Here is a 22,137-nt window from a genome sequence, read left to right as displayed (position 1 = left end):
AACCAGCAGGGGCCAATCATGAGGTAGCATCTTGAGTTTTTATAGCACAAATACTGCTGCTGAAATTGAACTAACGAGGTTCTCTATGTCTGTAGATAGTTGAGGGATACTGTAGAAATTGCTGTGGGTGCAGTAGCAGAAGGAGCTAGGAACAAAGAGAAGCAGATTTCAAAGGAGTGGGGTCCTACAGTTGTCGTTTAAGAATGCCACCTTCCTGGCTGACAAGATACCTGGAGCTAGAGCTCTTACCCATGTCTTAGCAATATCAAACATCCTATTGTGAATATTCAAAAAGACTACTACACGGTTTCATCATATTTTCTTTATGGACATCTCTTACACACACACACACACACACACACACACACACACGCACATGCACGCGCACACACGCACGCGCACTCGCACACACGCACACACACACTGCTTAAAATCTCAATAGCTCTCTCTCTTGCCTGTTAGTCACAATCTAATACCCTTACTCTGTTGCCTAAAAGCTCATACAACTCTTTCCCACCTCCATCCATGTTCCAAATGTCCCTTAGGCCACTTTTACCATCACTCACTCTCCAACTTTCTTCATAGTTACTTGAACCTGTTATGCTTCTTTGCTCTCCAGAGTCTTTGTATAAACAGTTACTTATTTCTGGAGTGTAGTGTCCCTCTCTTGGCAAGCTCAATACCTCTTCTGCCTCTGTGTCTGGACCCAAACATGACTTCTTTGGGGATAACAGCACAATCAGGGCCACTGGCAGATCAAGCTGGTTCCACAGTCCCTGGGGGAATGGGGGTGTCTCTGAACCGTGTCCCATTATTCACAGATATCCATGTAAGATGTTCACTCAGGTATGTGTGACAATAACCCCCTTCCTCACCAAGTGTAAGTGTCAAGACTGGAAAGCTTTGGAGACAGGGCAACCCTACTTCATTCTGCCAGAACTGTGAAGGCGGTGCAAGCTCTCCAGGCTCAGGGGGCCATGTGGCCTGAGCTAAGGAGACAAAAGGGGAGTCTTATGTTCTTAGCTTTCTGTAATGGATACAGCTGAAAGGCACAGAAAACCTCACCTGCATGAGTCTCTATTCATTCACTGAGTTGATCCCAGCACTTCGTTAAAGAATGATTAAAAACTCGGGGTGGGGAGGGGGAGTAGATTTTCAGCTCCACTGTAGGGGGTTGGAGATAGGGACACAGACCCTGGATGGTGGGAAAGGTGTTAATATATAATCTTATTAATGTATAGTCTTCTATATCACTATTAATCAACAAGAGAGGGGAAAATCGATGAAATATTGTTGGTCTGCTTCTAATTCTGCTTCGAAAAACCCCTTCTGTTTCATTTGGTTTCATCCCCCCTGCTTAACACTGCATTCTATTTATATAACCGCTGTTAACTAAGCACCACCCTCCCTCCAGGGCATTGGTGGTTTGGTGGTAGAATTCTCACCTGCTCCGCCCCCTCTCCTTGTCACACCCTGATTTTCACCAGTCACTTTTTTCTCCACCCTCTCTATGTCACATCCTGTTTACACCCTACTTGGAAAGTATATATAAGTACAGCATTGTGAGTTTTACTTTAGTTTAGCTTGGCTTAGATTGTGCTGCATTCTGCGTGAATAAAGAGATACTGCGTACAGCTCAGCCATGAGTCCCTGGTCGTCTGTCTCTCGCTCGCGAAGCTAGTCTGACATAATGGTGCCCGAACAGGGACCGGCACCAATGTAGGACCTAACCTGCCCATCCCCCAGATAAGTAAACTTGGCTATCCATCTGCCATGGGTTGCCTTTCTACTTATGAAGAGGTTTTCCAAAGCCTCTACTGCTTCATCATGAGACAGTTTCTCTGTCTCTGGAACATTTTGCTCTGGGCCACACTTTGGTTCCCTGACCGGGAACTTTGGTTTCTTGTGACCGTGTTCATAGAGCTTGGAAAATGCACGGAGATTTCCCCTGGGACTTTCTGGACTTCTTCTCGCATGTTTCCCATGGAGAAAAACTACTCTAATTTGAGGAGCATTCTCGAGTACCCTGGCATTCCCCAAGAATGGAGACACGTGGTTAGTTCTACTCCTCTGATTGGATTCTTTCTTCAATGGGAAGACACTTTTAAAAATGGGTGCCTGCAATCCTGCAGGAACAGTCAGAAGCAAAATGTCTCAAGCTTTTTAATGCATAGTCTTCAGTTTTGAGTATATATTTCTTCAACCTAAGCACTTAAGATTCAAATAAGTAAACTGAATTTCATCACTGGGCTCAAATTGTTAATACATTTTGAATAGTAACTTTTTTTTGAAATATGAAATCACTTATAATCTTAGACAAGCGAGGCCAGAAACAACCAGTCCTGTCAGTATATAAGATCCAGTTATTTGTAAATGGCATTAAATGACATAAATCATGGTAAGGTCTTGTATGTAACCTCTGGGGCTTTGTTCATTTTTATTTTATGCTTCTTTTGATCCATACCATTTGATCCTGCATCTTCTGATCTCAACCAAATCAATGCAACCAGTGCCACCTCGACACATTTCACTTCGGACTGTGTCCAAAGACGCCAGGACTGGGATGTCAACCCTCCAGCTCTAATACTTGGGAGAGACGTTTCCTAGCCCATAGGACTTGTACATGTGTGCATAAGTTAGGGGAAAATATAGACCTTAAAGTAGAAGTGCACAATAGTCTACAGTGACTCAGTAAGTGCAGCAAGCAAATAGGAAGTTCTAAAAAAGACACCATACAATTCCTAATCAAATAGTTTCTACTTAGGTCTTGATACCCTTCTCACCTACTTCCTATTTTACTTCCTTCAATCACTCTAAGGATAACCTTGTCAGATAAAATAAGGTCTAAAAAGCTGGATAATGGCAAGAGACCGGCACACTAATGATGGCCCTTTTGGTCACTACCAGGCCACCCCATCATCGGGAGCCCTAGTCAGGGAATCCTGGGATTCACACACAGATATGATGGGCCTAGACCTCTACTAGATCCCTATCTCCACCATCATTGGTCATCTTTATTAGGAATACATCATAAGCCCTCTTGTGGACCTCTGTAGGACCTTGTCCTCAATGTAAAACAACAATGGTAGGGACTGCCCCACTCTCCAAAGGGAAACTGGGTTAACCTGCTCTGCCACTCGAGGAAGACTGGTCCTGAAATGAGTGCAGCCTAGAATGTTCCTTGCCATGACCATGGAATGCAAGCTCAGACTGGCCGGAATGCAGAGGTTGCATAGACATGGGCCCTGCAGATCAATGGAGTTTACAGTTAGTGGTATTTATACACTTTTTCCATATTTGGGAGCTACTCTCTGACCTGATTCAGCTTTCTAGTCCCTATCCCCAACTCTGACACTTCTGCCTAGACAAATGCTTTCAGCCCATCTGCATGTGAGCTGTTGGGCTCAGGCAAAAATTAGAAAAGTCATGGGCCACTTCAATATACCTAAAACAGACTTCCTGGCTTTTTCCAACATGAAGACCCCAAATCTCATCTACTATATTCTTACCTTTAGGATCCCAATAAGTAAACAGTTTATTCTGTTTCATATCTTAATGCTTTTCAGCCACTAAGTTGCAAATGTTACCATGATTCCAACCAGACTTCTCTGGGCAGAGGAACTCATCAGTGTGTCCTGGAACCTCACCTCCCCAGAGTCCTACTCAACTAGGGAAAAATAGAAACAGGCTAGGAGTATGGATTGACCTGTCAACATCCATGTTCAGCAGAGAAGAAATTACAGAAGCCAGACCTCCCACTTTTCTGCACCCCACAATGATCCTGGGTCCATACTCCCAAAGGGATAAATAATAGGGAAGCTTCCAAAGGAGGAGATGGGATATAAAACTCTGTGGTGGTGAAAATTATGTGGAATTGTACTCCTCTTATCCCACAATCTTGTCGATCATTATTAAATCACTAATTGTTGTTAAAATTCGGATGCTCCAGCTGGCCGGGCTAGCTTCACGGGCGGGTAACAGAGACGACCAGAGACATATGGCTGGGCAGGGAAGCTGTATTTCTTTATTCAGGAACAACGATTCATAAACTAACCCAAACTAATCACCAAACAGAACTCTGCTGCCTCTTTCCCCCGCAACGGTGCCAAGCACTCTCTCACTCTGCAACTCCCCAACTCTGGAACTCTGGAACTCTGGAACCCTCTCGGGGTTCTTTGGGGCAGGGCCAAGCGGGCCCGCAAAATTAGCAGGACTGATCCAATTTTCTTGGCGGGGGAGAGCTAGAACAACCCAATGTAAAGCATACAACAATTCCCCCTTTTCTTTTTAACTAAATGACTACAGTATCAAGGGTGTGGGGTGAACAGAAACCTATATCATACAGGCATTTTTAAAAAAAGAAACTGGCACAAACATGGAGAAACATGTAAGCAAGTAACAAGAACCAGTGTGCTGCCAAGGGAAGGCCTGAGGGGGCCGGCCATTTTTTGCCTCTGTGGGCAAAACTTTATCAGCTTAAAAAAAACATTTCTTGCCTCTGGGGGGCGTACTTGCTTCGACAGGCATTTGCATGGGGGTGGGGAACGGCCTAGAGTCCCCAAAGGCAGCTGGCTGCAATACTTACTATGAAACAAAACTTATTAGCATAACCATAGCGCAATCTAATGTTTCTAATAGAGAAGGAATTTGAGACTTTTACATATCAACAACGTCTTTTTAACTTTTGTTACACCCATTTAAGATGGAGATGTAACCTAGGTGTGTGCAGGAAAGGAAACCTCAGGCATGAGAATAATTAGCATAGCCATTGTGCGATCTACCATTTCTAATAGAGAAGGTAATCGAGAGTTTTACATATTAACAAGTCTATTTAACCTTTTGTTATACCCATTCAAGATGGAGGCACACCCTAGGTGTGCGCAGGTCTTTAGACCAACTTAGTTAAAATATATTGATTGTTAACTAATTTTTACCTCAAACTTTAAATGTAAGTTAATTCGGTAGAGCTGAGACTCTTAATCTCAGGGTCGTGGGTTCGAGCCCCACGTTGGGCGCCATTTGTTGTTAAAATTCGGATGCTCCAGCTGGCCGGGCTAGCTTCACGGGCATGTAACAGAGATGACCAGAGATATACGGCTGGGCAGGAAAACTGTATTTCTTTATTCAGGAACAACGATTCATAAACTAAGACAAACTAATCACCAAACAGAACTCTGCTGCCTCTTTCCCCCGCGACGGCGCCAAGCACTCTCTCACTCTGCAACTCTCCAACTCTCGAACTCTGGAACTCTGGAACCCTCTCGGGATTCTTTGGGGCAGGGCCAAGCGGGCCCTCGAAATTAGCAGGACTGATCCAATTTTTTTGGCGGGGGAGAGCTAGAACAACCCAATGTAAAGCATACAACAACTAATAAAACAAAAAAAGAAAAACATTATTTGCCCAATAAAATGATTTTTTAAAAAAAGACTAAGTAAAGAGATCACTGCAGGAAATAGTGTTGTCAAACAAATAACTGCCGTTTAAAGTGCTTTGGTTTGAAATACAAAATTGCATCAAAACTGAGATAGTCCTTCACTAATATGTCTAAGATCCAATGGATCAATGGATCAATGCTGATAGAGAGAGGTGGAGAGAGCTGAATACTCACACTTGCTGGAGTGGAAGTACATTGGTGCAATGGCTTTGGACTGCAGTAAGCCCTCTCCTCCAATGTTCAAACATAATTAACACAGTGACACACAGGTTCCCCTCCTAGGTGTCTACCCAAGAGAAATGACAGCATACCTCCGCTTCAAATTTAACTATGAATGGGCAGAGCAGCATTATTCACACTAAGAGAAAGTGGAGTCAATTCAACGAGTTTACATACAATGAGACATCACATGGCAATGAAAAATTATGAAGTGGGGTTTGGGTGGTGGCTCACTTAATAGAGCACACGTATCATGTGTGAAGACCTGCATTTAAGCCTCCAGTCCCCACCTCCCTACCTACAGGAGAAAATCACCATGGTTTTTGGAATAGTACTGCAATTATCTTTCTTTCTCTTTGTTTCTCTCTCTCTTTCTTATCTCTCTGTCTCTCATACTCTATCAAAAAATAAAGAAAAAGGGAAAATGACATTGGAGCTGTGCAGGCACTGAACCCCAGCAATAACTCTGGCAGAGAGGCAGAGAGAGAGAGAGAGGGAGAGACAGAGAGAGAGAGCAGAAGAAGAAAATAAAAGGATAGAAAGAGAATGATCCAATGATACAGGTCAATCTTGATACACATGATACAATGGTTCAGTCTTGAGCACATTATGAGAAAGGAGACAGTGAATTCTATCGGGTTGTGGAAAAAATCATGATGTATATTTTCATAGATAAACATAGAAAAATATGTCATGACATGTCCAATAATCAACGTTATTCCATTGATAAGACATTTCTGGAATAAACAAGTCCAGAGAGAGACAGAGAGGGAGAGAGATGGATGGAGGGAAAGCAGTTTCTATGGTCAAGAACTGGGAATGGGAGTTGGGTGTGAATGTGGTGTGAGTGCTGATCTGTATGGGGAATGAATTGGGTCAGGGGACAAACATATCCCCAATTATTGGGTTCTTAGAAAAGTCACAATACATTTTTGCATAGAAACAAAGAAAAAAACATGTCATGGCCTTCCTGGCAACCCAACAGCTATTGGTGATGACTGCACAGCTTAGTGAATATAGAAAACCCTATTGAATTGTATACTTTAATGTATTTGAGTTGCATCATGTGTGAATGTATCACATAGAGGTGTTAAACACATACCAGTATAGGTTTACAGAAGAAGGTGCCCACTATCCAAAAGATGTATTTTTGGTAAACAATCTAGCACATAGGTTCTCTGAGTTAATGTGTGTATCTCCAGCCATCACAAGGCAACTTATTAATTGCTATGCAACTGAAAGCTCACATGAATGGAGCCACCAGGTCTGAATGACCTTACCTACAAGGACCAGGGAGTGATGAATAGAAGTTAGAAGGAAAAGCACAGGAAGAACAGAAATTAGCTTTGGAATGTGATCTGACCATTGCACCAGAGAAGAATCCAAAGGGAAACAAACAAACAAACACACAAACAAAAAGGGTAAAGAACTGTGTCTAGTTGAGCTACTTTGAACAAAAGGAATGACTCCAACAACAGAGTCAAGGTCAAAAAGTCCCAATAAGACAAAAAGGACAAGACTATGGCCCTGGGCCTGAAACTTGTATGCAATTAGGCATTGAACTTTTATCACTAGCACACACACACACACACAGAGAGAGAGAGAGAGAGAGAGAGAGAGAGAGAGAGAGAGAGAGAGTGTGTTAACTATCACAGTAAAATTTATGCATCATTAACTTCATCCATTTTAAGTATACCATTCAATAATTTTTAACAAGCTTACCAAATTGTGTAGCCATAATTCTAATCTAGTTTTAGAACACTTTCATAAAATCATGTAAACAATTCAGACAGTTGCTCTTTTCTGGCAATTTTTGTTCCCAAATTGCCATTATTTGCTTTTGCTTTTAGAACATTAAGTTTCTTAAAAGTCAAGTAGCTAGTACAGTGGGATGTTTCTACATTAACCTGATGGATGTTTGCTCAGGTCACTGTGAATCCTAAGGAGGTAGCAAAAAAGTCTTATTCTCTCATTTATTACATGTTGACATAAGGGAATGGCTGAGAAAGGAAAAAAAGAGTTACTAGCAAGTCACTAAGATACATCAAGTTTTTGAATGTAAAACATTAATTCCCCAATAAAAAATAATAAAAGATACATCAAGTTTAGAAGTATAATATTCATTTCAATCCTCCATTAGCAAATAATTTTCTCTTATTTTTTAATTTTTATTATCTTTATTTATTGATTGGATAGGGACAGTCAGAAATCGAGAGGGAAGGGAGGGATAGAGAGGGTGAGAGACAGAGACACCTGCAGCACTGCTTCACCACTTGTGAAGCTTTCCCCCTGCAGGTGGGGACTGAGGGCTTGAACCCAGGTCCTTGTGCATTGTAACATGTGTGCTCGACCAGGTGCGCCACCGCCCGGTCCCAATTTTCCTCTTATTAATGCATACTCTTTAAAACAAATGTATGGAGATGCGAGGCATATCACATAAATTCACCAGTGAAGTCACCAAGTCATACAGCCATCACCACAATCCAACCTTAGGATATTCCGACTGCCATAATAACATCTATGGTGCCCTGAGCAGCCCCCTCCCTTTTTCCAGTCCTGACCCTGGGAATGACAGATCTAGTCTCCACCACTATATATGTGGGAGAGGCATTATATTTTCACACATATACCAAATCCAGATGAAAAGGATCTGGAAAAGGATGACAGAGGACCTAGTGGGGGGTGCATTGTTAGGTGGAAAACTGAGAAATGTTATGCATGTACAAACTATTGTATTTACTGTTGTCTGTAAAACAAACAAACAAAAAAAGAAAGAAAAATGTCTCTCTTCGGGGGCTACGCATGTTAAAACGCACCTGGCGTGAAGCACAAGGACCGGTGTAAAGATCCCTGTTCAAGCCCCTGGCTCCCCACCTGCAGGGGGGGTCACTTCACAAGCAGCGAAGCAGGTCTGCAGGTGTCTGCCTTTCTCTTCCTCTCTCTGTCTTCCCCTCCTCTCTCCATTTCTCTCTGTCCTATCCAAGGACAGCAATAACACAATAAAAATATAATGCAACAGTAACAATAAACAATAAGGGCAACAAAAGGGAAAAAATGATCCCCAGGAGCAGTGGATTTGTAGTGCAGGCACCGAGCCCCAGCAATGGCCCTGGAGGTAAAAAAAAAAAAAAAAAAAAAAAACAATCTTTAAAAAAAAAAAAATCTCTCGGGGGTCGGGCGGTGGCACAGTGGGTTAAGCGCATGTGGCGCAAAGCGCAGGGACTGGCATAAGGATCCCGGTTCGAGCCCCCGGCTCCCCACCTGCAGGGGAGTCGCTTCACAGGCGGTAAAGCAGGTCTGCAGGTGTCTATCTTTCTCTCTCCTTCTCTGTCTTCCCCTCCTCTCTCCATTTCTCTCTGTCCTATCCAACAACGAATTGCGTCAACAAGGGCAATAATAATAACCACAACGAAGCTACAACAAGGGCAACAAAAGGGGGAAAAAATGGCCTCCAGGAGCGGTGGATTCATGGTGCAGGCACTGAGCCCAGCAATAACCCTGGAGGAAGACAAAAAAAATCTCTCTTCTTTAACCAAATCTTACTTCTACACCCCAGATTTGGTTCTGCGATGTTTAATATTGTTAAGGAACAGAAAAAACTTTACAAAGAAACTTCTGCATCTTACAAACAACATATTTATCCATTGTAAAAGAAATTTTAAAGCTCATTACAACCAACTCATGGATGATTTTACCCTCTGCCAGAAGGTTTATCCTACAAAAAAAAAAAAAAAAACCAACTCTAATAAATTAAAAGTTTATATTCTTCATTGTGTTTCCAGGCAAAATCCTAGAGTGATTTAGTCATCTCCAAATTTGGGTCATGGACTGAAATTAGACACATTAAACTTCCCAAAATCCTTTTCTAGTGCTTTTTCATAATTATGATAAAATTTCTAGCCATTATACCCTCTGTCAAAGTATTCTGAAAATATGTCAGACTACTTGAAAAGTCATCAGTTTTCTTAGCAATCTGGTAGTATCATGAGCACTTCCACCCATTAATTACAGATCTTCATTTTAGGAATAGTCACTAGCATCTTTTTTTTTTTTTTTAATAAAACGGAAACACTGACACGACCATAGGATAAGAAGGGTACAATTCCCAGCACCAGAACTCCATATCCCATCCCCTCCCCTGATAACTTTCCTATTCTTTAACCCTCTGGGACTCTTCCCTGATCCAGCTTTCTAGCCCTTTTTCCAGTCATGACATCATCTCCTCAGACAATAACTAACATCTTTTAATGAGATATTATCCCAGAGCTTCTACAAAATAGCTACCTATCCCTTACTAGCCCTGGAGACAATACTTAGCAGGCTAGGTTGAAAACTGTTTGTGTTATACCATGTACATACACTAAGTTCCTTGGGAAAATATTGTTGCCGACCTGTACTCTTCTACTGAAGAGCTACCATTGTCAAAGACAACAAATATAAAATGGAGTCACTTCCGCAGAGGTCTCCAGTCTGACAGCAGATAAATCACATTTCATTTGTGCTTACATCACCCTGTTACTTCCACATAACACACTGCTGCCATTTAAGGCTAACACATGGACTTCAGGTGGCAGCCACCCACGCCATGGGTTGCTCGTCTCCAAGGACACTGGCCCTCACAAGGCAGCTGCGTAGTTCTATTTTCAACTGGACTTTCTTCCTCTGGGGTCATTTGATCACCATCCTCAGGAGCATATTCCTGATTCTCTGTTCCTTCACCATCTTCACTTAGTCCCTTAGTTTGGCTTTGAACAGATGTCACAGGTTCTTCCTTGGGCAGAGTCCAGTGAGAAGATTCGCAGACAGTATGGTTCAAATCTGCTAGAAGCTAGGGTTTGTGTGCCTCCCAAGCTCCTCTTAGAAGACTCTAAAGGTGGCATTTACTCAGGAAGCTGCGGAGACCTAAGACAAGACCTGCAGGAAATGATAGCAGGAGGTCATGTCGTCATGGTTAAAGCTCTAAAGACATCTCCATTCAAAGGGTCATAAGAATGTGCAAGTGTCAAGCAAAAGAAACAGCCTAAGATGGGGCCACATCCCTTGGCAAAACACAGGCTGCACTGGCAGGACCAAGAGCTTGTTTGGCACCCAGCTCTTGGGAGTAAATGCTCAGCAAGCTATTACAGAACTGAAATAACAGGGCATGGTGTTTTCAGGAGCAGCCTTGGAGATCTTTAATGTCCTTTCTTCTGAGAGAGTTCTGAACACGCAAGTGGATCCATGTGCAAATCTCAGATATAAAACCAATATGAACTACCTTTTTAAACCCATGGGTGAAAGGCATTTTTCAGAGTGCAATCCCTGTAAAAATGACCTACCTGGAATATCATCCAGATAAATATGGAAAGTACAATTTGGAATTCTAAAATACCCAAGGGTTTTCTAGTGACTTAGCAAACAAGACAGGCAGGCACATAGGTTTCAGACGCTGTGGCCTTCATGTACATGCATCTCACTGCTTATCCAAGAGGAAGCCTGAGTGTAGAAGCTAGATATTGTCCTTTTATTTATTCATTTTTTTTGAAAATTTCCTTTAGCACTAGGCACACACCCAGTCCTCCACACATCCTGATGAATAAATGAATGTTTGATGACATTTGACCTTATGTAAATGTACTCAGCATTCCCTCCACATTGAAAAAGTGCATTTCCCCCCTCATTTGTCATCATAACAGACAGTGTCTGTGGTCATCTGAGCTGTAGCTTTAGATCAGAGAGCCATAAACTTCATCAGTGAAGGGTCAGTCAGCAGGTTAGACTATACGTGCAGTCTGCTGCACCTACTCACCCCGCTGCTGAAACACAGTCTGTGCACCCACCCGCAGTCAACATGGAAATGAGTGAGAGTGACTGTTGCCATTGAAATTTGCTTCACGGACACCAAAATGTGTATTGTGTACAATTTTCATAGTCCATTATGCCATTAAATAGTCTTCCTTTGGTCCTTCTTGCCATACTGTTTAAAATGTAGTAGTAATTACCAGCTTTGGATCTTGAGATAGTAGGCAGTGGTCTGGATTGGATTTGACCCCTGGACCAGAGTTTGCTGAGCCCTCCCTGGCTTACATAATGGAGTGACTGAAAAATGCCAGGTGCTACACTCGGTGTGAATATCTATAGAGCAAACTGAAAACAAACAAACAACCAGAACAAAAACAGGATTGGATAGTCATCTGATCAGTTGATTTAATGGAGAAAAATAAAGCAAAGATTCTAAACTTCCAGGAGGATATTGTGTATGTGTGTGTGTGTGTGTTCTTTTTAAGTTATCTTATCATTTACATGTTAAAATTAACCAAACTAATCAGTTAATTTCCAAATGCCGGCTTGGCTTTGATTTGCTTAAACTGAAGGACTAATATATTTTCCTTCCAAATGTAAATTCCCTCCTCCATAATTTCTTCCAGGTTTCAAAACAGGAGCTACATTTACAAATCTTTCTAAAGTGACACTGGAAAATCAAAGTCGATTTTTTAAAAGAAAATTCCTGAGAGATGGTTTCAAAAGTTTCCCATTTGATAGACTGAGGAGTCAGAACTATCAAGCACGATTTTCCTTGGGAGAACTGGATATGACTGCTAATACCACACTGACTCTCTCTATAATAGTCCCCTGATATTTATTCAGTCTATATTCAACCAATGCCGATTTGTGGAGTCTGGCATCAGTAAGATGGCCCATCACCCCATCTTTGTTGTTTAATTAAAACATAAAGATCTCAATATTTGACAATAGTGACAGAAAGAATTCATGACCAAATAGGATCCAATTTTTAGATAGGGGCTGGATGGTGGCAAAACCACGAAAACATACCAATTACTATGTGCAAGGACCAAGTTCAAGCCCCTGTCCCCACCTGCGGGGGTGGGCTTTATGAGTGGTGGAGCAGACTGCAGGTGTCCCTCTTTCTCCCCCTCTCTCTCTCGCCCTACTTCTCTTTGTCTCTATCATAATTTATTAAAATAAAATAAGGAAAATGGTCATAGAGAGTGATGAATTTGTTGTGTAGGCACATAGCCCTAGCAACAATCTTGGTGGTAAATATATATATATATATATATATATATATATATATATATATATATAATAGATATCTAAGTGTGTAACTTCGTTGAAAAATATCAATGTTTTCTGGAGAACTGGATTACATATAATAGGAAAGTGAATGGTTCGCCCAGTGTTTCCATCCCTCCCTGCACCCGCGTCCTGGCCACAGCCCCATCCTGGAAGGAGTGTATTTGCTCACCCAGAGGCATGTGACTTCCCCTGGCCAATGGCAAATGGGTAGAGATGAGAGTATACCAGAGACCCACCTGTGCAGTAGAAATCGTCAGCTGTTTAGCTGTTTTCACACCGCTGCCAAGGCAGACGCTGCTCCCCAGTCAAGGCCCCAGATGAACACAGCACCGACCAAAGAGCCAAGCCCTGCTGGACCGGCAGGTGGCCTTCAAGTAAAACATCTGAGCTCTGCCCAGAGAGGCCGCCCTGGCTGCTCCACAGGCCTGTGAGAACACACTATGGCTGTTGTGAGCCACTGCGGTCCGAAGTTCACTTGAGTGTGGCGATGGCTAACTGACACAAGCAATTCCACATTCCAAACACCGCCATTACATGGAAAAAAAGCAGCATTCTGTATGTCTGTGTGCATATGTACATACATAGCAGGAATTCTCCCCTTTGTTCCTTTTCAATGCTAACCAAAATGTGCTGAATGTATCCAGGCTCTCCTTAGGCTTTCTACACTGGGGGATATTAAGTACCTACCAGGTACATTTTCTACTGGCCTACTCCATTAAAACAACAGATTAGTCTTAGAATATCTAGGTTTTTTTTTTTAATTCACCCTTTTGAATAAAGGTCAAGGCAAACCACATAGTAAAAATGTGTGCTAATTGAAGTACCTACTGAGTGTGTGCCTATGTTTCCAAGAGAGTCAACATAAGTATGTTTTACACCTTTTTAAAGGAGTGAGAACCATAAGCGCAGGAAGTCTTTATAACTATGTCCCGATGATAAGGTTTCATCCTGCAGCCATCCTGTATCAAAACAGCTATTGAGGTTTTTTTTCTTTTTTTGAACCAGCTTGTCTCAATAAGGTTCAAACTTTCCCCCAAGAGTTTACAAACTGCCCCTCCCTTTGAAGTGAATGAATACAAATGCATGTGTACCATGAACGATGGGGTTTACAGAACCCTCTGCTGCCCAGAGCGAAACTGGACTGCGGCTACCACAAAGGCACGAGGGCCTTGTGTTTATCCTTGTTCCTAAATGCTTTACGAGGGCAGAGTGCCAGGTCTCATGTACCCTTTCCAGGCTGCTGCCAGTTCAACCACGCGGTTGTCATTCCTGAAATGGATGTTCCATTAGAACAACCATGCAAAGAGGGAACAGGGCACATTCACGTAAGAGCTAAAAACGCTGGCCTTTCAGTCAGAAACACTTCGCTAGAGAAAACACAACAGTTGGAATTACAAAATTACAACACCCAGCTAAAAATATCAAACAGGATGTTCTTTATTTGCGGTTGTATACATGTTACCAACAACAAGAACACCAGAAGTCCTCTCTGATCTCACTATCAATTTACCTTCCTTTCCCTCATTCTGTTTTATAGTGCTGCTCAAACTTTGTTGTTCCCATTTCTCCTGGTATATTTCTGCTTTGGGGGAGAGGGAAGACACATGTCCCCAATGTGCCAGAAGGACAGAAGGAATCTTTTAGAAGGTGCATTTTAGGAGGCTGGGAGATGGATTACCCAGCAGAGCAGACACTTGAAGAAGTGTGAGGACTCAGGTTAGAGCCCCCAGCCCCACATGAGAATATATGCAAGGGTAAAGCTTCCCAAGTGGTATAGCAGAGTTGTGGTGTTTCCTTCTCTCTCTCCCTCTGTCTTTCATCCTCTATGTGGATGAGAGAGAGAGAAAGAGAGAGAGAGAGAGAGAGAGAGAGAGAGAGAGAGAGAGAGAGACTCCACAGGCAATATGTGAATCATGCAGGTGTGGGACACCAGCAATAACTATGGTGGCAAGAGAAAGGTCAGTGGTTGCCTGGAGTTGAAGTGAAGTGAAGGTGGGAGGTGGCATGGCATTGACTACAAGGGGTAGTGCGACTGGGTTCTTTCATAGTGATGCAATAGTGCCAGGTCTTGCTCGAGTATGATGGCAAATTGCCAAGCTACAGTCTACACATTGTCTCCTTCCCTCCTTCCTTTTCTCCCTTTCTCTCTCACACACACATAAGCATGCACAGAGAAGAGGGAGAGCAGTGAATACAAAAACATGAAATGTAAACAAGATCAGTAGCCGAGCTAATAGTACTGTACCAATGTCAATCTCCTGGACATGAAAGCATGCCGTAGTTATATGAGATCATATCATTGAGGCAGACTCAGTAAATAAAGGGTGCTTGGGACCTCGATATTGTCAGCACCATTTTTGCAACTTCCTGTGAGTCTGCAATTACTACAGAATGAAGACTTCACTGCTGAAGCAAGTGTCATCTCCGGCCAATACCATGTTGACAGTCAACCACCGTAAAGCAGTTCAAGAATTTAGATCTGACAGCATTCTGTCAATATTGCCCATTATTACTATAACTCTACTTCTAAGAGCTTTGGATCACTGGTTAATTTTGCCAACATTCAAGCACATACTAAGTTTAAACATGGGGCACATGTCACATGGAGCCAAGAATATGACATCCCTATCACTCATCTCTGTCCTTTTGAATTTTTCCAGTTCTGCAGTGATTATGTTCCTATGGACAATTAACTTTTGACAAAGGGGCCCAAAAATTAAATGGAGAAAGGAAAATATCTTTAATAAGTAGCGTTGGGAAAATTAGATTGAAAAGTGCAAACGTATGAAGTTGGATCACTACATATCGCTATTCACAAAAGTCAACCCCAAGTGGATCACAGACATGGAAATTAGACCAGAAACTATCAGATCCATGGAAGGAAACACTGGCAGAACACTTCATGATCTATGTTTCAAAAATGTTTTCAAAGACTCAAGTCCAACAGCAGAGACTACATCAAACTGAAAAGTTTCCGCACAGCAAAGAGTACCATTATCTAAACAGAAAGAGAGCCTACAGAGTAGAAGATCTTTATTCAGCATACTTCAATAACCAAAATACATAAAGAACTCAGTAAACTTAGCACCAAAAAAATAATAATCAGAAAATGGGGTGAGGGCATGGACAAAAACTTCATCAAGGAAAACATCCAGAGGGCAATAGACATATAAGAAAGTGCTCAAAGTCACTAATTATCAGAAAAATGCAAATAAAGACAACGAGACAGAACTTTACACTCATGATAAATGCTATGTATTAGAAAGGACAGTAACAACAAATGTTGGAGAAGATGTGGAGTGGGGAGACACTGCTGGTAGGAGTGTAAATTGGTCCAACCTTTGTGGAAAAAGGTCTGGAAATTTCTCAGAAAATTAGTAATGGACCTATATACCCCAGTAATTTCTCTTCTGGGGAATATGCCCCAGGGAAAAAAAAAACACTTGTTAGAAGAGATCTATGTACAGTTATGTTCATAGCAACACAATTTGTAATTGCCACAACCTAGATGTCCAATGATAGATGAGTGGCTAAAAAATTGTGATATATACATGATGGAATATACTGCTCAGCTGTTAAAAATGATGAAGTCTCCCATCCGAGTCCTAACCAGGCCTGACCCTGCTCAGCTTCTGAAATCAGACCAGATTGGGTGTGTCCATGGTAGTAAAAAAAAAGGGGGGGGTCGGGCAGTGGCGCAAAGCGCAAGGACTGGCGTAAGGATCCCGGTTCGAGCCCCCGGCTCCCCACCTGCAGGGGAGTCGCTTCACAGGCGGTGAAGCAGGTCTGCAGGTGTCTATCTTTCTCTCCCCCTCTCTGTCTTCCCCTCCTCTCTCCATTTCTCTCTGTCCTATCCAACAACAAACAACATCAACAATGGCAATAATAATAACCACAACAAGGCTACAACAACAAGGGCAACAAAAGGGGAAAAAATGGCCTCCAGAGAGATGGATTCATGGTGCAGGCACTGAGCCCAGCAATAACCCTGGAGGGAAAAAAATGATGATGTCATCTCCTTTGTATCATCTTGGATGGAACTTGAAGACTTCATATTAAGTGAGATAAACAAAAAATGGACAAATACCAAGTGATCTCCCTTATAGGTGGGGCTTAATAAATAGGGACAAGGCCCTACCTGCAGGGGCAGTGCTTCATGAGCAGTGAAGCAGGGCTGCAGGTGTCTCTTTCTCTCCCTCTCCATAGCCCCCCTCAATTTCTCTCTGTCCTATCAAATAAAAAAAATGGAAAGTAAATAGATAAATATTGTTGATAAAACTCAGACTTAAGTTGGCACCTCAACTGGCAAACTGCCAGGCTGTTACCAGCCACTCCTAAGTGGATACTGGCTTTTAGCCCCAGGAATATCTCCTTAAGCTCCTCTCTGTCCACAAGCCACACGTGTTTGCACTCCCCTGTGGCTTGGTGGGTTCTCATTCCCAAAGTAATCCTTGTCTTGTCTTGGTGCATTCTCACGTGATCCTCTTTGTTATTCCTAGTTGACTGGGACAACGAACCAAACATAACCATCCAAAAAGATTTGGGTATACCGATGTTCATAGCAGCACAATTTATAATAGTCAAAACCTGGCTATTTGTAATAGAAGCAACCCAGGTGTCCAGATATGAGTGGGTGAGTAAGTTGTGGTATATATACACAGTAGAATACTGCCCAGCTATTAAAAATGGTGAATTTACCCCATCTTGGATTGAGCTTGAAGATATCATGTTAAGTGAGATAAGTCAGAAACAGAAGGATTAATATGGATGATCTCACTCACAGACAGAAGTTGAGAAACAAGATCAGAAGAGAAAACACTAAGAGAACTTGGACTGGAGTTGGTGTACTGCACCAAAGGGTGGGGGTTGGGGGTTCAGGTCCTGGAGCATGATGGCAGAGGCGGACCTAGTGGGGGTTGTATTGTTATGTGGAAATGTCATGCATATACAAACTATTATATTTTACTGTTGACTGTAAACTATTAATCCCCCAATGAAGGAATTTTTCTAAAATATAAATAGGGACAAGAAGGGAGAATACAAAGTGAAATGTGGATGAGGCATGGTGTATTGCATCAAAGCAAAGGACTCTGGGAAATGAAGGGGAGGGAGGTGCTGTAGAGAACCTTGAGGTCTGGTGCATGTTGATGGAAAAGGAGCTAGGTTGTGGGTGAGAGCGTTCTGCAGAGAGCTTTCACAAGAAGATGAGAAACTCTACTCATGTGTCAGTGACTGCACTGTAAACCATTATATCCCCCCAATAAAATGATAAAAATAAATACTTGGAAATAAAATGGAAATTATGAAATTGTGTGCACTAGGGCCTCAAGGAAGAAATAATTTAAGTGTTAGAGATGCTTTCTATAATCAAGGTTGAAATGGAAGCCCAGGGTGGTTAAGCGATAGTCAATCCTCAGGTACAGTCACTCTAACCAACAGAGATAAATAATTTTTAATGTCAGCACAGGTTGACATATTTGTATAAATATGCAATTTCAATTGACCCATCAGCCATTAAAATAACTAAACTACTTTATACTGGTAAGTTTCAGACCAAGGCATTTCTGGAGATTCTCGATATTAATTACAACCTATATATAAAATATACCACTGCATAGTAAGTGAAGAGTAAGTAAGTAATCTAATAGGACTTTAATGTGAATATGGGTGGAGTTAGCATAACACATTACTAATTCCAATGCAGAAATCTAATCTGAATAATCCACAAGGGAGAGGATAAAGACATTATAATCAAGTTGGGAGTTCCTTGAATGAAGGGGTTAGAGGCACTGACACCCCTAAATTGAAATCTGAGTACACTTTGGCTATCCCAAAACTTAACTACAGTAACTTCTTGGTATCCATGAAGGATTAATTTCAGGACCTTCATAGATAACAAAATCCATGGATGGTCGACCCCCTTTTGGTCAGTCAACCTTCTGTGCTTGTGATCTCCTCATTCATGGATTTAATCAACTAACCAGCCAACCAACCACCCAACCAACCAACCCACCCACCAACATCTGAGGTTGGTTAAATCTACGAATGCAGAATGTTCAAGGCCCCTTATCACTGGGCCCAGCTCAAACCTGTGTTGTTCAAGGGTCATCTGTAGTCAGGAATTTATGGCCTTTAGCCTGAAGTAAATAGCCTCCAGACAAAACTAAATATGAACGAATGTGATGATATTCTCTGCTTCCCAACTTGCCCTACCTTTAGCAAAACAAAACAAAACAAAAACAAAACCCCAAAAAATGTCAACCTCTCTTTGTGGTGACCTGAGACCTTCTAAACTAATCTTGATGAACTGCTTCCCAATAGACTTCTCAGGTTTCATACCAGGAATGCAAGAAGACCAAGAGGTCAGGGTATCTATCTATCATACACCCTATGCCTGTTTCTCCATATTTTGTCCTTAGTGCAGTTCTCTCTTGGAACATTGCCAACGTCCCTTCCAGTCAAAGTGAGAAGTTACTGGATGCTGATAACAACACTCCCCTTTTTCACCCACATGGCAGCAGCTTCCCATGCTAACCTTTGTGTGGTTCATCATCCCTTATTGGTCCCTTAAACTCTCTGGTATTTGAGTGCAAGTTCATTCTTTAAGATAAGTTGACTTGAGTCTGCCACCTGTTTTCTGCTTGGCTCTTACTTCAAGCTTGTAGCTAAGGCAGGATAATGACTCATCTTTTGAGGTCAAAGTTAATAAATAATATATATATATATACGATTTACATATGGTTAAGATCATGGGAATTACATCATTACGGGGCCATCGAAGGCCATGTGTATCGATACATATGAAAAAACAGTAATACTCTGTTACTGTTTCCAAGTTGGTCCAGCAGATTCAACGTTCCAGTCCTGCTAAGTTAGTGTTTATTACTTTTTGAGCCAAATCAAAGTGCCCCAGCCAAGGGTAGAATTAGAGCAATGCTCAAGGAGTACTGCCCATGTGGAGTGGCACCCACCTGGCACAAGGGAGCTGAGCAAATGCAGAGCCAAGGTGCTCCCCAAGCTGGCAACAGCCACTGGATCTCTTTATTTGACTTGGATAGATTTATATATTTCTTTACCAAATCTTTCAGTCAGCTGCAAAAAGGGGTCATTCAAAAATATTTTTAAGTTTATTCATCTGAACGTCTTTAGCTATTTCCATGGCAACTTTCTCCCCCAGACCACAAATCCAAATTCTGAAAATGTTATGTCAGAAACCTCATGTAGCTGACATTCCAAATAGTAAAACTTTAATTTTCTAAATATTTATTTATTTCACGAGAAAGCAGAAGAGAGAGGCCAGAGCAGCAGTGCCAGGGACTGACTCAGGGACCACATATAGGCAGAATCTGTGTTCTCCCCAGTGAGCTCCGTCACCAGTCCTACTCACTTTGCTTGTCGTTAATAACCTGAGTACTGTTCAACTCTGGATATAGGTGTGGTGCTTGGGCTTGAAAGCAGGACTTCTCTCATCCAGATCCTACGTGCTGTTGCTGGGCCCCAATAAAAACTTGAGTCAGAAGACTAATAAGGGAGGCCAGGCAGTAGCGCAGCAGGTTAAGTGCACATGGCATGAAGCTCAAGGACTGGCATAAGGATCCCGATTCAAGCCCCTAGCTTCCCACCTTGGGCGGGGGGGGGGGGGGGGTTGCTTCACAAGTGGTGAAGCAGGTCTGCAAATGCCTGTCTTTTTCTCCCATTCTCTGTCTTCCCCTCCTCTCTCCATTTCTCTCTGTCCTATCCAACAATGACATCAATAACAACAACAATGATAAAACAACAAAAAGGGGAAAACATAGCCTCCAGGAGCAGTGGATTTGTGGTGCAGGCACCGAGCCCCAGCAATGACCTGGAGGCCAAAAAAGAAAATTAATAAGCAAAGAGGAGGACACCCCAGTTAGTTTTTATTTCAAAGGACCATGATATAATTGGAAGTCAGTAACAAAAATCATATCTGAATGGGGAAAAAGAGGCATCTTACTGTTGGAACGAAGATGTCCCCATATTCATATTTAAGTGGTCGCCCTGAAGATAAAGAAAGCAGCACCACATAATGATCGTTGGATACCCTTGTTGATTCACTTAATCTTTTTTTTTTCCTAAAATATATAAAGAACTCACCAAACACAGCAACGAAACAACAAATGACCCCATTAAAAGCTAGGGAAAGGGTATGGACAGAATCGCCACCAAACAAGAGATTCAAAGGACCAGCAAACATACGGAAGAAATGCTCAAAGTCACTGAGGATCGGCAAAATGCAAATAAAAACAACATGACGGTGCTTTACACCTATGAGACTGTCTCACATTAGAAAGGACAGTAATACTAAATGTTATCTAGCATTTGGGCTGGGGAGAGAACCATTCTACACTGCTGGTAAGAATGAAAATTGGTCCACTACATGTGGAAAAAAATATGAAGACTCCTCAGAACTCTAGCAATGGACAGATGCTAGGACCCAGCAATTCCTCCCTTGAGAATATATCCAAAGAAGCAAATACATATATCTGAAGAGCTCTATGTACGCCTGGGTTTATAACAGCACAGTCTGTGATGGCCCCAATTGGAAGCAACCTAGACACCCAATGACAGATACGTGCATAAGGAAGTTGTCACTCACACACACACACACACACACACACACACACACACACACACACACACACACAATGGGATACTATTCTGCTGTTAAAAATGATGAAGTTGTCTCCTCCACCCCATTTTGGATGGAGCTTGAAGGAATAATTTTTTTTATAATTTTTTATATTTATTCCCTTTTGTTGCCCTTGTTGTCTTATTGTTGTAGTTATTATTGATGTCATTGTTCTTGGATAGGACAGAGAGAAATGGAGACAGGAGGGGCAGACAGAGAGGGGGAGAGAAAGACAGACACCTGCAGACCTGCTTCACCCCTTGTGAAGCGACTCCCCTGCAGGTGGGGAGCCAGGGGTTCGAACTGGGACTCTTATGCAGGTCCTTGCGCTCTGCGCCACGTGCGCTTAACCCGCTGTGCTACCGCCCCACTCCCGAAGGAATCATTTTTTAAGTGAGATAAGCCAAAATGAGAAGGATGGATACTGGATGATATCATCCATAGGTAGAGCTTAAGGAACAAGAACACAAATGGAAAATGCAAAGTACAGCTTGGATTGGATATAGTGTATTGCACCAAAACAAAGAAGTCTGGTGAAGGAGTGGAAGGGAGGAGCCAGGGGTGGGGAGAGAGCTTTGGGGTCCTGGTACGTGGTGGTGTAAAGGCATCCAAGTTGGGTCTGAGAGTGTTTTGCAGACATCTACCATGGGGCAGTAATAAATTGTACCCATGTGTCAACGATAACTGTGCTATAATCCACTGCCCCCCATAAAGTCATAAAAATATACAACAGAGGCATAGTTTCATGCTTTC

At 42.2% G+C, this 22,137-nt stretch overlaps 1 protein-coding gene across 2 annotated transcripts in view; it reads right to left on the bottom strand.

Moving 5' to 3' along the window:
• ARHGAP6 (Rho GTPase activating protein 6) overlaps positions 1-22,137 on the bottom strand; it is a 562,780-nt gene that overhangs the window by 259,194 nt on the left and 281,449 nt on the right. The gene's annotated exons all lie outside the window — the stretch shown is intronic.

Source organism: Erinaceus europaeus, chromosome X, assembly GCF_950295315.1.
Source record: "Erinaceus europaeus chromosome X, mEriEur2.1, whole genome shotgun sequence".
Lineage (NCBI taxonomy): Eukaryota > Metazoa > Chordata > Mammalia > Eulipotyphla > Erinaceidae > Erinaceus > Erinaceus europaeus.
The sequence above is the reverse complement of the archived record's forward strand: the minus strand, read 5'-3'. Positions and strand labels throughout refer to the sequence as shown.